Genomic DNA, 18552 nt, shown 5'->3' with positions numbered 1-18552 from the left:
TGATATTTTCAATGTTCTGCTTTCAGTGATTTTCTTTTTATTCTGAACACATTATAATTTGTATAATTAATATTGTGTCCAAGCTCTATTATTAGTCCTTGCTGATGTGCATGCTGATCTTTTCACATGCATAGTGTTTAATGTGGAGAAATCTTTTCGTGAGAGTCAAGACCTGAAAGTGTTTTTGAGGCTTTTCCTTCCTGGGAGGGTTGATCCTGCCAGCCAGTAGCCATTAGTTCAGTAATCTGATGGAAAATCCAGCCTTGTTGTTTTTAACAGGCTTTTCATTAGACACACACACATACACAGACACACACACATTGTCTTAGAGTTTATAGCTAACACTGGACCACTGTGTGCTTCAACGAGTGAAATTGCTTCAACTGTCTACATCAGCAAGGTATAATAGGAGCCTGGCACCGCTGCTATAACTCATACGAATGATGCAGACATTCATGCTGCGGTCTGTCTCTTAACAATGACACCATCAACATGGTCAAACACAGGCCTTTCAAATGCACGCTGTGTTCAGTTCTATTAAGCAGTGGGGAAAACCAACTGGACTTTGATTACACACATACAGAGCTTTTCTGTCCTGTGATGTTGGCCTGCATGCTACATGCACGGTGTCTTGCAAGGGCAAGGCAATGTTAACCACTCACCAACTTCTGATTAGAGCTTTTGGTGCTTACACACATTTTCCTAAAGTTTAAGCTCACTTATCAAAGCTAGAGGAAGAGGTGTATTTATGAAGGAAGTGCGCATGTGAATGAGTATCTATGTTTGCACGTATGTGTGTCTCTCTCTGTGTGTGTGCGTGTGCACGTGTGCGTGTGTGTGTGCGCGCACTTCCTTCCAGGTAAACTCTAGTGCTGTAGACGTTCTCTAAAATCTAAAAAGGTTTGTTTTATTTATGTCTTGATTTGTCAATATAATTCATTAAAGGATGTTCATTGGTTATTAATGTGAATCTGTTATCTAATTATGTTGGCTTGTAGAAGCCAACATTCTGTTTTGCTTATTCTTCTTAGACAAATTGGTGTACCGACTGGCCTTTCCCTGCAGTCCCGCCCATAACATAAAAAAAATACCACAAAATGGACATGTAATATATCAAAACACTCAGCACAATGAGGGGAATTGTGTCACTGGTATTCAGGTGATGTCACATGCTCGTATCCACTCGCCTCCTAAAGTATTTCCACCCTAGCATATCGACCTTTGGGAATACTTGCTCTGACAAGCCAGCATCAAAGATTGTGATGACAAAGTTTACAAATCTAGTTTAGTTTTAATGTTCTAATCATTTGTATATTATGCAAAATGAGTTGAAATGGAATTTGGTATATAAATAGAGAATATGAATTTTTTTCCCTAGATAAACCTACTTTAGACGACTAAATCATCTGAATCAAATCTGAATCTGAGTGCATTGCAAGTCTACATGACAAAACCAACCCGGTACTATAAGTATCTGCCCTGAATCTGCCCTGCCCAATCCCACATTGCCATTACCAATTTAATACCAACACTCCTGCAAAAGGTGTTGTAATGCTTACAATAATATTATTAAAGGCATACAGTTAGTTCTTTAACCAATATCGTAAAGTGGTTTTGCATAATTACATAGGATTATAGCATAAATAGCATAAAAGGTTACATCATTACAGTAAAAGTAGATTTTATTCCACATTCATAATTCTTTTCCTGTAGTTACAGCATATTATTTCTAAAGGATACGCCTTATAATTCACATGTTAATCATAACCATAATCCATGCATATGCAATGCATATATTGGCTGAATTTAACTATGACATGAAAAACGACCAGCCTGAAACCACTGTAAAAAAACCATAGCTTTGGTGACATGGGTGTGGTTTTGTGTGTGTGTGTGTGTATGTGTATGTGCGTGTGTTTGCCCGGCCATGAAGGGTTCAGAATGAGTGTGTGGGGCTGAGCAGCCAAGATGGAGAAAAAATACGAGTTTGAATAAGTCTCCATAAAACCAACTCATTTTTACTCACACGAGTCATACAGTATGTGTTTGTGTGTGTCTGAGGACTAACTGCCAACTGTTCTCATAAACTCATGTTATATGGGCACTCATTCACATGCACAAAAATTTCCTTTTGAGCTTTTCTGCCTTTTCTTTCTCTCTTCCACATCCTCAGGCAACAGATTAAGTCAGCTCTGGAGGTTCTGCACAGGCCCTTCTGAGCTCATGTTACTTGTGGTTGTGGATCTGTAAGTAATGACACCCATTCCTGGAACTATAAAGAGCTGAATCTGTCTGTTAGAAGCATTAGGATAGTAGTACTATGGTGGTAGTACTCATTCTTCCTCCTTTTATTAGTGAATCACCCAGTTGTAGGCTCTAATTTCACCTTTCATGCTAAATTTCCTTTCTGAACTTTGAGAAGCATGAAGATGATTTCTTAGTAGTTTCCAACCTGTAACAATTCATCTTGAAGTGTGTGTGTGTGTGTGTGTGTGTGTGTGTGTGTGTGTGTGTGTGAGAGCGAGAGAGAGAGAGAGAGCGAGAGAGAGAGAGTATATACCTCTTGTACAGAAGTGAGCAGGCTTTAATTTTTTTATTGTTTTACTGTACAATAAAAAATTTTTTTTTTGTATTATGTATTATGCAGTATAAACATTTAACCTAACTGTTACTGTATATGTTGTTTTCCTTTCTCTAAAAACTGAGCTACACCTTTAAAGCACAGAAAATATGGAAAATATGGTGTCAGTGGAGGGTCATTGAACTGTGAAGTTGATGGTGAGGACAATAATAACTCCCATCGTCTTAGGCAGTGCGGATACATATGTGGGCAGACACACACAAAGGCGAGCTCTGTCAGGTCTGGCCTTCATCAGAGATCCTCCCTTCTGTCCCACACTAGTTATGTAAATTCCCAGCATTGTCAGTGTGTGGGGTTTGTCTACACTCCAGCTGTGGTCTGCAGCCCATCATTTGTTGTAAACACAATTTCATCAATTCTGATGCATATAATAGCCACTTATAGATGTTCCTGTAAATCCTTTCTGTTGCATGTTTACTAGAAACAGTAAGAATTTAAATTTCCACCAGAAGAGACACAAGGCAATAAAAAGTGATCCTTTGTTCAGGTTAGGGAATCATTTACACTCACTGACCACTTTATTAGGAACACCTGTTCACCTGTTCACCTGCTCATGGATACAGTTGTCCAATCTGCCAACCATGTTTGCATCAAAGACCATCAAGTGTCAGGTGTCAGACTGTCTGGTTTGAGTATTTCAGCTCCTGGGATTGATTTCTTTGGATTCAGAAAACAGTGAAGTGTCAGCAGCAGCATGTCACTCACTCTCACTCACTCATTTTCTACCGCTTATCTGCACTACCTCGGGTCACGGGAAGCCTGTGCCTGTCTCAGGCGTCATCGGGCATCAAGGCAGGATACACCCTGGATGGAGTGCCAACCCATCGCAGGGCACACACACACACTCTCATTCACTCACGCACTACGGACAATTTTCCAGAGATGCCAATCAACCTACCATGCATGTCTTTGGACCGGGAGAGGAAACCGGAGTACCCGGAGGAAACCCCTGAGGCACGGGGAGAACATGCAAACTCCACACACACAAGGCGGAGGCGGGAATCGAACCCCCAACCCTGGAGGTATGAGGCAAACGTGCTAACCACTAAGCCACCGTGCCCCCCCCAGCAGCATGTCATTTGTGTTTAAACTGTTAATGTATTTCTAGTGTAGAAACATGAAATAATATAATGATTTAGGTTATCTGAGGCTCATATAAGTATTAAAAGAACCCTTAAATGCATGTGATGGTACCTGTACCATGAAACGTAATGAAATGCATACTATTTAATAGTATACCTAAATGGAGTTAGGTATACTTTCTTAATTTATTAAGATCTAAGTCAACCAGAAATCAGCATTTTCTAAATGATTAATTTATTGATTTATTGATTTTTCATAGATCAAGGCAGAAATATAAACAATATTTCAGCTTTCAAGTAAGACATTTGGATAATACAGTCCAATTATACAGTATGTTTTGTTATTCGGGGCAAACACTCAAAGCAAATCAATGCTGAAAGAAATTAAATAAAAAAACAAAAATTGGTAGAAAGACATTCAGAGAATTCTGAGGGTAATTAGGGTAAGGTGAAGTAAACAAAAAAAATCAGAGTTAAGTGCTAAATTGATTGTTTGTTTGTATTAATTTATATATTCATTTATTCACTCATTCATTCATCTTCAACAACGTGTGTCCTGCATCGTTATCTAGTACAGTGACTGATAATGTGCTGTTGTGCTGTTACAAGCTTGTTATTTGTTAATGACTTTCCTAATGACTCAGGATGCAGAGAGTGTGTGAGTAAATAAAAAGCAGGAATGACTGAGAGGGTAAATGAGCAGGTGTGGGCTAATAAGGTCACATGAACAACGAGGTCTTTATTGCTGTCTGTCTGGAACTGAAATAGCAGCACATCATTGCCAAAGGAAAAAAAGAAATTGGAAACATGTTTCATTGCCATGGGGAATGTATCACTTTAAACAAAACCATGTCTGAAAATGTATCTCTATAAGCATCTATCTATCTATCTATCTATCTATCTATCTATCTATCTATCTATCTATCTATCTATCTATCTATCTATCTATCTATCTATCTATCTATCTATCTATCTATCTATCATTAGAATATAAAACAGTCAAAAAACAGGACTGATTAGCTATTAGACATATCACAGTCATCTTACAGTACAATCAAGACAGCATGTAGTTTATCACTTGAGGAGACTTTAACATTTAAAAGCATGGCTCTATGTCTCCCAAGCTATATAAATGTCTCTTCATTTTTTTCTCTTATTTTAAAGGTTACTACATTCTATAAACACTGCCTACTGACATGATAATAAAAATGTCTAAGTTCGTCAGCTCACATGTTTAAATGCCACCCGTGTTGTTGACCTCTGCGAGGTCAAATATCACACTCCATAAACATGTAGCCCCAGGTTTTTCCTATTTCTTGTTCAGGTCCTCTGAGGTTTTGCCTAATGGGTGTTTTCCACTTCCCTGTACCATAAAAGAGGTCACTGTCTCCTAGAAGAAAAGCACTTTGTTGAAAATAGAGATATCCTCTATATCCTTTGTGATTTTGGAGCTAGGAAAAGAAAAAGATATCTTTTTTTAGCAAGGTGAATATAATGCTACATAATTCAGTGTCATATGTGCGAGTTAGATAAAATGCAAATTGTAAAATATGTTGCTGCCTTGATGCTGGATGCTGGATGAATCAGCTGGTTTAAAGGTTTAAACATTTCTAGGAATTTGCCTCTAGCAAATTTGAAACTCCAAAGTTTGCTTGGTACCTTTTTGCTAATTACATTACCGAGGGTCAAAACTATGGTGTAATACTATGCGTTGTTTCAGTGGTTTACAAACACAAACATAAAAAACCCTCATGTTTACTTTGAAACAAACCACAATGTTCATTAATCCACCAGTGATTAAGCAACTTCTTTCCCTGTTTAGTATTTTCTCAATGGTAGTGCTCCAGATTCTTGGGATGAAGTAAAGAGGTTTGTAAAAGATGTGCTAAAACGTTTCCGGTGTTACAGAATTTTTTGGGAAAGATTTTGTGTGCATGTGATTCTTGGTCATCTGAAATTTGGCGGTTAGAAAGATTTATCAACAGTTATTCCTAATCTACATAATTTCTAAGATCATAGTTAAGCAGTCTAATTTTTATTGGGTCCGATTTAATCAGTTAATTAAATCAACAAAGTCACTGATTCATAACAGGTATTAATTGATTGCTTAGATCCTTTAGAACGAAAAAGTCTTGCTAGTCTTACCATGACCCTTTTGCACACCATACGTTGCATACTGCACATTGGAACTCTTTTCGTACTGGTCACTTAACATATTTTGCACATTATCATGTATATAACACATCTAAATTATACACAACATATATTATATACAGCATATTTTTCCGCATTCCTACCCCATTCATTGCATTTCTTGTATTTTGTATTTATCCTCATTTTTTAAGATTCATAGCTCTATGTTTATTGTTCATTTTCTCTTTCCTTATTTATCCTTTTATTGCACCTTCTCTTTTCACTACAAGAAACAGTCGCAAAACACATTTCACTACGTGTCATACCGTGTATGTTTATCTATGTGACAAATAACATTTTAATCTTGAATCTTTATAAACTAAGTGCAAATGTGACTAGTCTAGGGTGTGGGCTCCTACACATCTGTGTTTAGGTAGTCAGTGGGGATGAGAAGGTTGAACTTAGGGCCTGGAAATGATCCAGAAGTTTCTTTTTTTCCGACCCCACGGCAGCAGGTTCTAATTCCCCTCTGGTAGGCCAGGTTAGGCTGGAGAAAGTGGGGCAGATTTGTTTTCTTTTTATTAAACTGGCATTTGGGGTATTCACATCTGTACTCTTGAACACCCTTCTCTTCCTCCACATGGGCCGCTGGATGGGGAGAACAAGCCAAGGAGTGAGTAGAGGTGCAAAGAATGAGAGGTTGTGTTAAAGGACATGTACTTCTCCATTCTCCGAGGAGCAGCTTCTTTCCCTCCCTGTCTGTCCTCTGTCCTCATCCTTTGATGTTTTCCATCAAAATTAATAATGCATCTCTGATTTCCACCCCTTCCTGACCCCCATCTTCAGATTTTCCCTTCCACATTTGTTTTAATACGTCTGCCGCTTTAGATATACCTTTCTCTCTCATTATCCACCCTTTCTCGAGTGCTCTCCTCATCTTTCTGCTATTCTTCTCTTGCCTCACTGTCAGAACCTTGGCTCAAGATTCCACACATGCCTTTAATTTAGGAGGGAGGCAGCCCAGGAGTGCAGCTAGCTTACAGCTCAGGAATTTTCCACCCTCACCCCGATCGTAGCACACGCTTGCTGATGGAAGGAGGGAGAGAGCGAGAGGTGTGAAGCTACCGCCCAGTTTTTACCCCACTGCTCTGACATGGCCTGTTTACTCAAGCAATATCAAATTTAAAAGGGAGAAGGTCATTATAAAGGAGCTATTGAGAAAAAGAGAGGCAGAAGGAGTAAAGGGAATGGCTGAGATGGAGTTAGAGTGCAGAAAAATGTTTAATTCATAGTTAATGAAAAATAAATATGATTAATTACTTCCGGAAAAACAAATTACTCTTTTTCTGATCATTGACATGCATACACCTTAAAAAAAAAAAAAAAAAAAAAAAAAAATATATATATATATATATATATATATATATATATATATATATATATATATAAAGCATTCTTTGATTTAACCCACCAATACTTGTAAAAACTGAATAACACATGGAACAACTTTAATAAAACACCTAAAACTATTAACTATATGAAGAACCATTGAGGAACCCTTAAAATGACATCACAAATCCGTTCTGATCCTATGAAAAAGAAAACGCATCTGTCAGAAAGTACTATTTTTGGATTTCAATAAATCATAAGAAAATGAACCCACCCTTAAGACTAACCATAACATTCCTAAATCTTTTCATAAGAACTGTTATGAATTTGCAAGTCTAAGACCATGTTGCTTAACAATGACCGGTTAAAAACACAACTGATTGTTGATATGGCGATAAAAATGGAGATAATTCAGGTTATCGTGCATTAAGGGAGTAAGCTGAGCCAAAGTTAAGGAAATATTTTTTTGTATTTATTGTGCTCCTACAATACCCAAAGGGATGATGAAAGGAAGGCTACTAGAGGTGGGGGAACTACAGGAGACTCACCACATGTGATTACTCTGACTCGCATCATTCTTGCGTGTCTCACTGTCACGTTGTACACACGTTTTCCCTGACTGGAAAGCTTACGGCTCTCTTTTATTGTGAATAAATGAATATTTACTTCAGCTGTTTGGCTATTGTGCTCTCTGCCTCACATTCCTCATCTGCTAGTTGCCTGAGCTTGAATACACTGAATTTAGCTGATGAAATCTTTCTTTTTCAGTCCGTGAGGCTAGATGGAGAGGTTCAGGACAGCTCTGGTGAGGAGTTCAAAAGAATTGAAATAGTAATTACAAAGGACTTTGTGAGTGGCTGAATTGTAGGCTTAACTAGGTCACTCTCTTGCTCTCTTTGCTCCATTCAAAACATTTTTTTTTCTCTTCTGTATTTAGTCTGACTGGAAATGTTCTTTATTTTAAAGTAATTATCTAGGACTCTTGGGACTCTGAGACTCTGCCTTCTGTACCATGAAAAAGGATGCTGAAATGCTTGTTGATTTTTCATCTGTAACCCATTTAAAACTAACTTCAAGTTAAATGGCCTGTATCCAACTTGTAGTATTATCAGATGAATTATACGCTTTTTATACTCTATTGTGAAATTTCAGCTTTTGGTACCTAGATACTGACTTTAACCACTGATTATTAACTTAAAGTTTGGCTTTTTGTCAGTCAGAAGGACGCCATGCAACAGTTTGTTTTGAAATTTCAACTGCAGACCTATTATAAATGAACAGCTTGGGGGAAAGAATGCCATTGCATGTTGTTATTATGTACAGCATATTATTATGAACCAAAACTATTTTGCAGTCTGTAAAGTTTTCTATTACAGTATAATGGATTTGAGATGAACAAGTTAATATGCCATTCAGCTGGATACTCTCCAATTTGAATTAAATGCTTAGATTTATCCAAATCTTTTATTTATCTTTTTTGGAAATGTTGTACTATATAGATCCCATTTAACAGACATTGTGACAGCTCCACTCAGTTTATTCACCCTCAGCTATGCGTCGTTACTTTATGTTCTAAGTATAATAAAACGTTTGAGTAGGTCATCTGGATGTTAAAAAAATCAGAATGAATCAACCATAGGCATGTGAAGAGTTATCCTCAAAAATGAACAGTTGGAAACATTGTTAAAAGAGTAGGAATGAACAATAGCAACAAATCTGGCCAGCCATAAAAAAAGCACAATAATAGAAAATGGTTTAACATTTTACTGAACCTTAAACTTTCTTTCTTTCTTTCTTTCTTTATTTATTTATTTTGTGTTTAAGATACCTTCTTAAACCGCATCCTTTTTATTGATTCACTTGAATGACACCTGTTTATCGTTTAACTTCATTTTATATACAGCCCGATATAACATTTATCATAATGTCACTACTTTGCTGAAATATATTTATTCATGTAGTAACCTCTTGAACCATGTGAGTTATGGAGTGACCTTTTCCTGTTAAATATGAGAAATATATAATCTGCCTGGATGTTTTCGAGAGTGCACTGAGAAGCAGTGCAACCAGATCTCACATGTCTCAGATTTTGAATGAAGTTATGAAGAAACCCAACACTCTTAATGAAGATTTAAGATGTAAGATTGCCCAGTTATGGTTTCATTTAAAATCCAACATGCCACAAGACAGAAACAAAACAACAACTTATCTAGTTGTTTTGGGTCCAATTACTTAAGGCCTGCCTCCTAGTTCGTTCTATTTCATTGTCTGTCATCAAGCCAGTTCCTTGCCCAATGAGCCAAAACATGGGTGTGTGCCATGGAAACTCTCTCTCTCTCTCTCTCTCTCTCTATCTCTCTCTCTCTCATATATATATATATATATATATACCTGTGCAATAGTTTTATTTGCCACTAATGTGAGATTCTGCTTATTTGTTCTATTTTCAGTCACTTCTTTGTCCTTGTTTTCAGAAACTCTTTACGGGTGGAAAGGACACTTAAGGGGTCATTCCAGAATGGTGTAATCCATCATCTGAGAGTGTTTGTACTTTTGTGCTTTTGGTTCTCTCCTATATAGATTATATTTCAATATAATATTGTCATATAGCCACGATCCTCATTTCTTGCCTCACACATTCATTTTGCTTCTTCCCTCTGGACTGTTATAATGAGAGTGTTTAGTTGCTGGTGAACTGATTACATACACATCTCTCTCTCTCTCTCTCTCTCTCTCTCTCTCTCTCTCTCTCTCTCTCTCTCTCTTTCTCTCTCTGAAGACAGAATTTACCAGCTTATAAATATAAGACAGTAAGACAGGAAAGGTCAGAGGTTAATACACTGGTCAAATGGTCCTTAAGCCTTGTAAGTCCCACTTCAGGTTATATGTATGATTTTGGTTGACGGTGGGTCACGGGTCACATACTTCAGCAATGACACACACTTCACAAAAACAAGACCTAAAATAACAAATAGTGAAACTTTAACATGATTTGTAATAATAATAAAACTATAATAATATAATGGGCAACGCAACATTCTGTTATTGGAAAATAAAATCTGTCCTGAAGTCTCTCTCAGACCGTTAGTCTCCCTAACTTCACCAAAAAACAATCAGAAATTGCTCTTTGTTTCAATAACAAGTTTTCGATGTATTAGGCTGAGGTTTTGTGGAGCGTCCACCATAAAAGTCCCTCATTTTAAATAATAACATATAATGACTGGATTATATATTTAAAACCTGTGATTTTAATTACATCTGGCAGTACAGTCTGAGCTGTGCTATTATATATATAAAAAAGTCTGACAATCATAGCCAGGAATTCAGACCTTACATAATTCCTATGTCTTCCCCTGTGGAGTCTTTCCCCATGGAACTTTAATCAAGTTCTACTTTGTAATTGATGTGGCTTTGTGATGGTGGGGTAGCCAGATATGCTGAGGAGAAATCATTTACTATTTAGAGACCTGATTCCATGTGATTCAGATAATTATCATGTTTCTGAGGGTGGGATGTCACTAGACGTTCCGAGGAAATTCTAAAAATAAGTGTCAATTTCTGCTTTTCCTGTGTATGGCTTTGGGTGGAACCTCTAAACAAAAGGTTGCAATAATACAAAAAAATTGCTTGGTCATTTTGGTGATAACAAAACATGTATATATGAATGCTAATGTGCTAGTTTGCTTCAAATAAAGTACCTAAGACAGTTCAGATGAAATCGAATAGTTTTTAAGTACCCCTGTTCACTACATTTTCTTTTGATCAGAATATGTTTTACCTGAACATCAGTAAGATGGTATGCTGCTCTGGATACTTGTTTATATTTATAGATTTCTGGCCTGAAGGATAGCCTCTGTTCAGTAATGATAAGGCTCAGATATCTATCTTCTCATTGCTTTTATCTCCTGGAATGCTGAGGCTATCAGGCAGCATTCCAACACTACAGTAAATGGAAATCTGTGGTCATGGGAGCTTTGGAGCTACTCTAACCAAGTTTGGTGACTTGGATAGATGCCACTAAAAAAATCCCAAGTTTAGGGAGAATTTTTGCACTATAGCAGTAAGAGACTGGGTTTTTTCAAGAGATTGGGCTTTAAGACTAGGCTTTAGGGTGAGTACCCAGAGAATAACCTGTAAATGAGGTTTTATATCTTTTTCCATTATTGTTAATATGATCATTGAGGTGAGACACAACTGAGGCATTCTTTACAATTTTCTTTACATCCTTACAGGGATTTCTGATCCTAGATTTTTGCCATTAAATAAGTGGGTTTTTTTCTTGTCTTATGGAAAATAACCCAAATCTTGCAGGTGGTCACTGTAATGAAAGAGAGAGCAGAGTAGAAACAGAGATCGTTCAGGCAGTGTTGGTGGTCTGGCTGTAGCATTGCGTGCACACTTTATGGGGCAGTTGAGTCGGCCAGCAGGAGGATGTAGCGCGGTTAGCAGAGATGCTCGCACAGAAACTTTGAACCATTAAAGTGGGCATTAAAGAGGCCTGCTGCTGGAATCCTTCTAATAATGGAGACCACCTTACACAGCTATAGCTACAAAAATACAGTATATCTTATGAACACTTGGATGGTCATATTAATTGATAGAGTAAACATCTGCACAATTTTGTATTAGTTTAAATGCTAACAGTATTTGCAGTTTTCTATATTTGGTTTGTTTGGACCTTTTTTTTACTTTGCAACCTTTTGGGCAACACAGTATTTAAGTGAAATTAAGCATTGAACTAAATCATTGTCCATTGTTCTGTTCAGATCACACTAGCGAAAAATGTGCGTTTAAACCATGTGCTAGTTGCTTTCAGTGGGTACCGCTCTGTCTCTTATCTTTGTATGTGATCAGCTTACTGTACATAAATCTGCCCTGACCACAACAACTTTAACTCTCCCATTCCCACACCACTATTTTGTGTATCCTATGTGTTCCTCTTGTGTTTATTCCAGCAATTATAGATTATAGTTAACTAAAATACAGTTGATTAAAACTTAAAAGATAACCACAAAATTAATATTACCTGATGGTTTATATAATGTGATTAAGTTTCAAAAAGAAAGGGCATGTAGTCTTTTACTTATACTCAATTTTGTATTAAATCTTTTACTTAAGTGTACTCTAAATCCTCAAAAGTTTCATTCTGCAGCTTTATGTGAAAACTGAAATATCCATAAATCCGTCCGTTCGTCCATCCATCCATCCATCCATCCATCCATCCATCCATCCATCTATCCATTTTTTGAACCCCTTATCGTATACAGGATTATGAGGAACCTGAAGTCTATCCCAGGGGACTCAGGGCACAAGAGGAAAACACCCCTTGTGGACAGGTTGCCAACCCATCGCAAAGCGCAATCACAAACAGACTCTCACACACCCATTCACACACAATGGACAGTTTATAGATTCCAGTCAGCCTCTTTGGTCTGAGGGAGGAAACCCCCGGAAACACAGGGAGAATATGCAAACTTTGAAAAAACACAGGCCTTGGATGAGAAACAAGCAGCCAACCTAGGAGTTGCAAGGCAGATGCCGCTAACCACTAAACCACAATACATCCAAAACTAGATTAGAAAGGCAGAAACAAAATCATATACAATATGTCTGTTTTGCATCCCAGACTTCAATATTCAACATTCAATATTCACTTTACAAATCAGACACAATCCTTGAAGCAGCTATAAGATTAACTTTTAACTACATATACCAAGAATAAATATTAAATTATATATTCCCTGTAATCTTAAAAAAATATGACTACATGATTTAATGTCCCTAATTTATACTAAAAAAGTACAAAGAAAAAGTTCCATTACGGTTTCTTCCACCCTTTCAAAAATATGATCTATTCTTACACCAAGAGGGTAAAATGTCACAATGGAGACAGAGACTCTTGCTCGGCTTTATTCTCGCTCTGTCTGTCTTTCTCTCTTGTTTACTTTGCCTTGCCTCACTGGAGGAGCCTTCAGGCCACAGACCACTATGTTACACTTGGACTAAAGAACACTCTACCTCATTGCTTCCTCCCCCTCGAGCACACTCAAAACAATATTCAAAATCCCCTCCCTACTCTACTGTATGTATATCATAGCAGCTAAAATAGAATGCTTACTTTAACTCAAATTCAGTTTACATTTATTGTACAGACTTTGCTTTGCCGACTTTATCAACAGATGACTTAAGGAATAAGGAATGCAGATAAAAATGTGTTGGTGGGCTGCTGAAATAAAAACTATTTCAACCTGGAGCAGGGATGTTGGTAGGCATGAGAGGAGTATAGACTATGGCGGGTTTATTTAATGATATATGATGTTTGGGTGTGATCCTAAGAAAGGATTACACTGATTACTCACTAGTAATTCTAGGAAATGGAAAACAGTAGTTTTAAGGGCGGTGAAGAGGAGGCTAATTCAGGAAAATAAATACAGTATTGAGTAATGTCTCACTGTTTTTTAGTCAGTTTCTTGTATTTTTGATTTAGCAACATAACATTCTACAATTTTTAAAGCCTTTTTTTCTTTCTTTTTTTCATTCATTCATTCATTCATTCATTCATCTTCTACCGCTTATCCGAACTACCTCGGGTCACGGGGAGCCTGTGCCTATCTCAGGCTTCATTGGGCATCAAGGCAGGATACACCCTGGACGGAGTGCCAACCCATCACAGGGCACACACACACACACACTCATTCACTCACGCAATCACACATTAGGGACAATTTTCCAGAGATGCCAATCAACCTACCATGCATGTCTTTGGACCGGGGAGGAAACCGGAGTACCCGGAGGAAACCCCCGATACACAGGGAGAACATGCAAACTCCACACACACAAGGTGGAGAAGGGAATCGAACCCCGACCGTGGAGGTGTGAGGCGAACGTGCTAACCACTAAGCTACCGTGCCCCCCTTCTTTTTTTAAATTTATTGAAATTAAATAATTTACCAATTCCCTTCCACATCCTCTACTATAATGTCATGTGACAGCTAAACACATTTGGAGAAAACTACTAAGTTCAATCTTTCACATACATAAAATCATGAACACATGTAATTGGCCAGTATGTCTCTGATTGACAGAGGAAAATGGTCAATTTTAGTTTCTTGGACTATGGTGGATATGGCAAAAAAGATCAAATTAATTTCTGATATTAATCCTTACCTTATGAAAACAGATAGTGTTTATTAAACATTAACAAATATTTAAAAAATTTACTCTTTTAGGCTATTTTAAATTGTAATATGTGTAAAGAAGTTTCATTCAATGATGGTTTAAAATGATATGCTCTCAGTATAGTTTACTTTTCTCAATTTGCTTTCTATTACTTTCTTTTTGTGAACTAAATAGTCATGGTATGAATTTTACACAATGTTTAGTGTTACGACAGCTCAGTTTTTTCCAGTGCTATAGGTATATTTGTCAGTGAAAATGCATGGCCCAGTGCAAAGCAGCTGCGTGAATATAACACTATACCAACATGCACCATCAACCGACCAGATGTCCCTGAATTTAATCCTGGAGTCTGTACACACAGCTGAGCCGCAGCCCTCCAAGCTGTGCAGAGCTTCCTAGGTTTCTCACTTATTTCCAAACTTTCCATTGATATAGACTGAATTATATGTCCCGTGTGAGCGTGTGCATTATACGTGGAGATTTTGAATCACTTTTCCTGTCATCCAGAATAACTTCATCTAAACTGTCTCTTTTCTCGCAATATTATCACTCAGTTTAAACTGACCCAAGCTACAGTGAGAGAGAAATGGAGAACAATGTGGCAGTACCTGGTACTGAAACTGAATGAGGGTGACATCATTCAGGTCCAGTGCTAATAGACATATAAGTTTGCTAAATAAAGCAATTTGATATATATTCATACACAGCTTTAGATTAAGAATCTGACTGTAGAAATGTGCTCCTTGGTGTCTGAGAGTCTAATGTTATTTCACACTGCTAAGTGGGTGTGTGTTTTACAGTCCAGTGATAGTTGGAGCACTGACCAGACTGTAAACATTTCAGAGTCCTGCACTCACGTGTCAAAACACACAGCATAGCCTGTCAGTGACCCAATAGCCTTCTATTGAGTGAACAGACACTAAGAATGTGTCTACTTCTCTAATGTAAAAGTATGGCAAGAGCACAAAGACATGTCACGATACAGTATATTATGGAATATTATTTGCAGTTCTGTATATTCTAAATAAGTATATTCTACACATTCCACACTTGTTTTGTATATTCTTTTTTCTGTGACTTGGATTTTGAATACCCTTCATTTTGAGCAATTACTCTAATTGTGGAGTGGGATGCAAATAACTGCTGTGGTGACCTTTAAAATGTCCCAGAATTTTCCTGCTTGGGTTTAGGTTTGTAGTTTTCTATAAACAGGATTAAAGAAAGTAAGGAAATAAACAAAATTGCAAAAATCAACTCAATTATAACTCCTATGAATTTGTTCATACATAGTTAAATATTTATAAAAAATAGTTTGTTAAAATTGCAAGTTCATTATTCTTTGACTTACAATGTATAACAGATATTAATCTCTGAATATTAATCATTAAGCACTCATTAACACGGTGATTCTCATTACAATTATTATAATAATATATAATTATCTTATTATCGTGTGTGTATTTTATGTACACATCACATTTGTGAACATGCTGAGAGTCAGCTTAGTTAACATAAGGGCATCAATACCAGATGAATGTTGGATATCAGCAAACATTAAAAAGAGAAAAGTTGAGATCAGGGTATTTCGAGTTGTATATAAAATCTGAGGGCAATAAAATCCAATGAAATTATAAAATGTTCACTTAAATTTTCCAGGAATGATTTTTATATTTCTTCTGTGGCTTGTATTGTCTCCCTCTCTTTGTCTGTCTCTGTTTTCCTTTCTCTCACCCTATATTTTGGTCTCTCGATTAAAATGGGGAATCTCCTTTCACATTTCTCTCTCTGAAACAGTCTGACATCATAGTTGGCAGACAAAGGGTCTGTGGTAGTCATGTTGAATTAGCCAAGATGTCTGATGTGTGCATGGAGAACAGGAAAGCCCTGTTTAGACTCAGTATTAACATCAGTCTTCAGTGACCTGAAAATGAGAATCATTCGCACCTGGTATCGGCCTTTCTTGCATGTATCTTCGGTATTCACTTATGATTGTATTCAGTGACTCTTAACAAATCTGACAAAAGCAACTGGTGACACTACACCTAAAAAAGTCCAATACAAAAACAAAGTGTATATTTAACTATTTGGTTGTTTTTGTAAATAAATCTGTTGGATGCTCAGATACACACACTGTCACTGGTAGGATATTTTGTGCTACCAACCACACAAACCCAAAGCAGCCACAAATTTAAGGTCCACTTAGTAGGAGCATCAGTGTTTATGAATGAAAAGCTCTAGTCAGATTGATCACAAGTAAAGAATTGCTTCACCTTTTTTTTTATTTGTCTTTATTTAGCAACATTTTTACAGCCATACAGTAGTCTATTAAAAACACCATCTCTTCATATTCTTGTTTAGTCAAATAATGTGAACCCTTATGAACCCATAAGTAACTGTAAAAGTTCACTTAACGATTGTTATTTACTGCATTAAAAAGAAGTTACATATACTGTACATATTTCTTTAAAACCTATATACAAAATGAATATATATTTATAGCATTTGGTAAAAAAAAAAATACTGGACATTATGTATAGAGTTCAGATTTTACCAAGTAATGGTTTTGTTCTTTCTTTCTTTCTTTCTTTCTTTCTTTCTTTCTTTCTTTCTTTCTTTCTTTTTTACTTACTTACATGAACCGTGAGAGAAATCCTTCTAAAAGACCATTTCTTTTTCATATACATGAATTGGTATCAGCTGCGTTCAGGTTTAGCTCCATTTTCACACCATAAAATAGACACTGAAGGTGGGTTAAGTGTGTACAACCCACCCTGAATATCTTATAGTTCTTTGCTATAGCAGTTCGCTGTATGAGATTGTGGGTCTGTAGTACATCAAAGTTAATCAGCTTGAAGCACTGTACTACATGTAGGCAGCAGTTCAGAAGTCAGTTCAGAGGTGAGCCAACACTACATGATCCTCATGTGTTAAACGCAGCACCCCTGCCCCATCATCCCCCTCCCTGCCATGCTTCTTCCTCCTTGACCATAACCAGATGCCCCAACTGAGGGCAGAAGTTTAAGCACATCTCATTCTCTTGGTCTCTAATACTCGACCCCTCCCCACCCCTCAGCCTCTGCTCCACCCTACACACATCTGTTCTGAGTTACTGTGGTTGCTTGCGCAGGAAAACACAGTTGCTTCAAGATTTGCTGTGGTCAAGGTGGAAGTGGAGGAGGAGAAGTGAATCATGGGAGGTCTGCTTGTCGCTTTAAGGGTATTTTCTTGCCATATTATGTGGTGGATGAGTATGCAAAACCACCATGGCACTACAAATATCCACTTTGTGTGTTTTCTGTGTAACTTTGTATGGGGGTCGTGTTTGGAGAGGGTGTTCGGACTCTTTGGGGTTTGCAGAGCCCTTTCATATTTTCACAGCATTTTGTTGAATCATTCATTAATTTAAATCCTAATTTAATTGGGATTTTTCAGTTCCACTCTATTTATGTTTGTGGCTTAATTTAGAGATACTCAATGAATGTTTAATTTAGTTAAACAAAGAGGCTATTGTGACATGAATCAGACTCTTTCCTTTCTTCTTTCCAGTTTTTTCCGGAGGAAAAACTGGCGAGATTAGATGCTGTGGCTGGAAAATGGAGAGCAGTTTCAGCAATCCCCTTTGTTGTGATCAGATTTCAAACAGATTTGCTTTTTTCATTTACTATTAAAAGTTTTTAAAATACTGTAAATCTTCCTCTGTTTTTATATATTTCATCATTGTTTATAATTTAACATCATTTTATGTTTCGCTTCACCACACTAAAAAAATGGAGATTTGTAAAATAACTCCATAAAATAATGACAATAAAAATGGGCACTGAAGAAATCCTCATACTGCCTCTATATTCCTGTTTCTAGACAGGAAACTTTTTATCTCACTAAAAATAACCATCAATATTCAAATTTCTGCACTACAGCATAAGCAAATATACTGAACCACAATATTTCAAAAATGTTCCCTTTCGTTGCTTGGTTTCATGTGTCAGCTACAATAAGTTTGGTGGTCATCAGAGGGTCCAGGCCAGACAGGCCTGAAGAATGGGTCAATTCGTAGCTCTGTTTGGTTATGGAGACATTTCCTGTTCTGGTAAGATGTTATAGACCCAAGTGACCACAGGACAATGCAAG

Source organism: Tachysurus vachellii, chromosome 2 (assembly GCF_030014155.1).
Source record: "Tachysurus vachellii isolate PV-2020 chromosome 2, HZAU_Pvac_v1, whole genome shotgun sequence".
NCBI classification, from domain to species: Eukaryota; Metazoa; Chordata; class Actinopteri; order Siluriformes; family Bagridae; genus Tachysurus; species Tachysurus vachellii.
The sequence above is the reverse complement of the archived record's forward strand: the minus strand, read 5'-3'. Positions refer to the sequence as shown.